The sequence below is a fragment of the Chinchilla lanigera genome, unplaced genomic scaffold, assembly GCF_000276665.1.
Source record: "Chinchilla lanigera isolate Chin_1 unplaced genomic scaffold, ChiLan1.0 scaffold00048, whole genome shotgun sequence".
Lineage (NCBI taxonomy): Eukaryota > Metazoa > Chordata > Mammalia > Rodentia > Chinchillidae > Chinchilla > Chinchilla lanigera.
The window spans coordinates 5,168,030-5,171,883 of NW_004955449.1; the positions used below are offsets into that span (position 1 = coordinate 5,168,030).

The 3,854-nt window shown below is 39.3% G+C and overlaps 1 protein-coding gene across 1 annotated transcript in view; it reads left to right on the forward strand.

Annotated features, from left to right (window-relative positions):
- Positions 1–3,854, forward strand: part of Lrp2 (low density lipoprotein receptor-related protein 2) — a 159,778-nt gene that overhangs the window by 12,921 nt on the left and 143,003 nt on the right. The window lies entirely within an intron of this gene.

Sequence of the window (3,854 nt, forward strand, 5' to 3'; positions counted from 1 at the left end):
GGCTGGCCTTGAGCTCACTTTGTAGCCCAGGCTGGTCTCGAACTTGCAATGATCCTCCTGCCTCAGCCTCCTGAGTGCTGGGATTACAGGCGTGCACCACCACTCCTGGCCAATGATCATATTCATCATAGGGAATTTGTACCTGTACATGATATATCTTGGTTCCTTTTTTTTGCCCCATGCCCCTCTCTTCAACCCCTCTTTCCCTCCTTATTTACAAAGCTTTGTTTCCATTTTATCCTTCTTTTCTCATTTTTTCTTTTCTCTTCCTTTCTTTCCTCCTTCCCTGCCCTAGTTCCCCTTTCCAACTTCTTCCTATTTCACAATTTCTATTATATATTTTGGTTCTTATTTTTTTTTATTTTAAAGATAAACTAACAAAACAACAACGATGAAGACAAAATCAAAACAACACAAAACCAACAAAAATGATACATGACCTCAAAACAAAATGATAGGAATTAACATTACATACTGTTATCTTCAACAAAGTTGCTCAGTCCACCAGACATAAGAATGTAAGGTTGATCAAACAAAGACAGTAACAAGTAAAAATAATAATAATAAAAAATTGGAAATGATACAGAGCTTCACCATACAAGATGGTAGGAGTTCAACCATGGTTCTTATACTGCATATTATTGTTTTCAGATCAGTTGTTCTGATTTGGGTTCTTATTTACACTTTTGGTTTCTCACATCAGAGACAATGCGATATTTACACATGTGTATCTGATTTATTTCACTTAAGAGTATGGTCTCAGGATGCATCCATTTAGCTAGAAATGTCTCAAGCTTATCCTTCTTTAACTCACCAGTTGATGGGCACTTGGGTTGTTTCTAAGATTTAACTACTACAAACTGAACCATTATAAACATGGGAGCACATATATCACTGTGGTATGATGCTTTTAATTCTTTTGGGAAGCTATCAAGAACGAGAATAGCCGGTTGAATGTGACCTTTAGACCTAGTTTTTTTTTTTAAATGGTCTTTTTGAGACAGGGTCTCGCTATGCAGTTCAGGCTGGCCTTGAGCTCACTTTGTAGCACAGGCTGGCCTCGAACAGGCAACGATCCTCCCGCCTCAGCCTCCCGAGTGCTGGGATTACAGGTGTGCACCGCCACACCAATTTCTAGTCCTCATTGTTTGAGGAATGTCTACCATGATTTCCAGGATGCTTGCACCAATCTACACTCCCTCCCACAGTGGAGAAGGGTTCCTTTTTCCTCACAGCCCCTCTAGCATTTGTTAGTAGTTGATTTCTTGATGATAGCCATTCTTTCTGGAGTGAGATGGAATCTCCGTGTTGTTTTAATTTGTATCTCTTTGGTGACCAGTGATGTTGAACTTATTTTCATATATTTATTTGCTGTTTGTATGAAGTAAGAAACTTTTAACATTAGCGTAGACTCCCCAAAGATATATGGAGTACAAAATCCAGTTTGATCAGTTTTTAAGTTTTATTACACTGCTGTGGCAATTTTTTAGGTAAGATTTCTCATTAGTTTTTCTTTTTCTTTTTTTTGGTTTTTCTCCGGTACTGGGAACCGAACTCACGACCTTGCGCTTGCTAGGCAGGCACTTTTGCCGCTGAGCTAAACCCCCAACCCCTCTCATTAGTTTTTCTGTTCTGGTGGACTCAACATTTTCCAGACTACTTTGGAAAATGTTATATTTTTAAAATGGCTTTCCTGTTAAATGCAGTGACCCATGCCTATAAAGCTAGCAACTATGCGAGGCTGAGGCAGAAGAATTGCAATTTTGAGCCCAGTGAGATGCTGTTTCAAAAGGGAGTCAGGGGTGCAGAGGATGTAGCTCAGTGTGAAGGTCCTGGTTTCAGTCCTTAGTTCTGAAAAAAATTAACACAACCAAAATCTGGAAGTAGAGCCGTATTTTGCATTGTGTACTAAAAAGTAGGAGTAATCTGCCTTTCTTGAGGTTTATGTAAAATGTAGGATACAAGAAAATCAGAATTAGCTATTATGTCAATCTTATAGTCTGTCTAATTCTGTGTTTAATCTTGGAAACAGCCAGTTTACCTTAAAGGTCTACCATTTGCGTTCTTATCCAGTTTATATTTTTTCTGGCATTCCTTTTAGGATAACATTGCATTGCATAAGTTTACTGTGTATTGTATGTAGATACTTCCTTTTTTGCTCTTAAATTTATATTTCAAACTTCAAAAAGTTATTCCAGTTACTGGTGAACAGACTTTATGTACTGTAGAAACTTTGATTAAAGCTATTGCAGCTTACTGATTTAAGATGTAAGGTTTAGTTTATATTCATGGGGTGCTTCCTCCATTGTTCCATAATTTTCGATTTAATTTTAATTTCTAAATTTTGGGACTCTTTAATTTTGATTTAATTTAAATTTTTCTTTTAGTCAAGACGTATATTTTATGACTCTTGCTGAAAACGTTTTTACTTTTTTTTTTTTTTTTTTTTAATTTTTGGTTTTTTGAGACAGGGTCCTGCAGTATAGTCCAGGCTGGCCTCAAACTTGCACCTCCTGTCTCAGCTTTCTGAGTGTCGGGATTACAGGTGTGCACCACCATGCCCGGCTCTGGCGACAGCAGAACCTGAAATAATTTGCATCCTAAATATTCTCTTTTGAAAGGTGGTGGTGTCTCCAATTTGAGTTTCCCTTCACTTTGGAAATTATGCAAAGGGTTGAGAGTGGCAGTTTTAGAGACGGTAGTGTATTGGGACACTGCAAGTTTATGCATCAAGGATTCTCACTACTTTGGGAAGCAAATGCCAGGTCCTTTTCTGAGGCAAATGAAAATATTTTAATAAACATGATAAATCATATTTTATTGCATTTTATAACTTCCAGAACATAAATGAATTCTAGTTATGTCCCTTAGTAACAATAGGGCAGGCATTATTATGCTTTCTTATGAATAAAGAGCATAGATAGGCTTGCTCAAGATTGCATGGCAGAGCCGGGGCGCAGGCGTCTCTGCTTCCAAGTCTGGTGCCTGCACCTCATGGAGGACTATTTACCTTAATCAAGTGTAAGAGAGCACCAGAGGCTTGTGCCGCCGGCCAGCGGTCTGTGTCTTTATCCCTTATTTACAAGCAATAAAAAGGAGTGCTCTTTATTGCAAATGCAGTGGGGCTGAAGGAAAGGCTACTTGGGGGAAAATAAAAGGCAGCCGAAATAGACGGTTTGGATTTTTTCCATGTGTGCAACCCACAGCCAAATCTAAAGCCGCTAGTCCAACTGCTGCCAGCCCTGCCAAAGGACCTTCCGGACACAACTGGCAGGAGACGAACAGGCAAGCAGCTGTAATCAAGCAGAAGGCAGCGAAGGAAGTGAGCTTCGTATCTGAATAGCAGTTTATGTAATGTTTTTAGTACAAGTAATTGTGAAATAAGGATTCCTTAAGGAGAGGGATCAGATTTTATAGTTCACGTTTCTGGAATGGTATATATATGTAAGTCATGAACACTTCAGATGACTCTAACACATGGAAGGAGTTTTGCAATGAGGTGTTCTTACAGATTTCCCTCTGCCTTGTTATTGGTTTCTATGTTTTATTTATGGAAGAGTATTAAAAAAAACTCACAAACCACTGGGTATGGTGGTACATACCTGTAATCCCAGCACATGGGAGGTTGAGACAGATGCATTGCCATGAGTTCGAGGCCAGGCTGAACCTCACAGGGAGACCCTGTCTCAAAAACAAAACAAAACAAAACAAAAAACTTCCCCTCCCTCCTCACCTCCCACCTCCCCCTCCGTGGTCCCCCTTCTCTGACCCTCCCTTTATGTGGTCCCTCTCTCTTATTAGTAGCCATTGCTGATCACTGTGGAGATCCATTTAGTGGTGCTTACTTTATTATT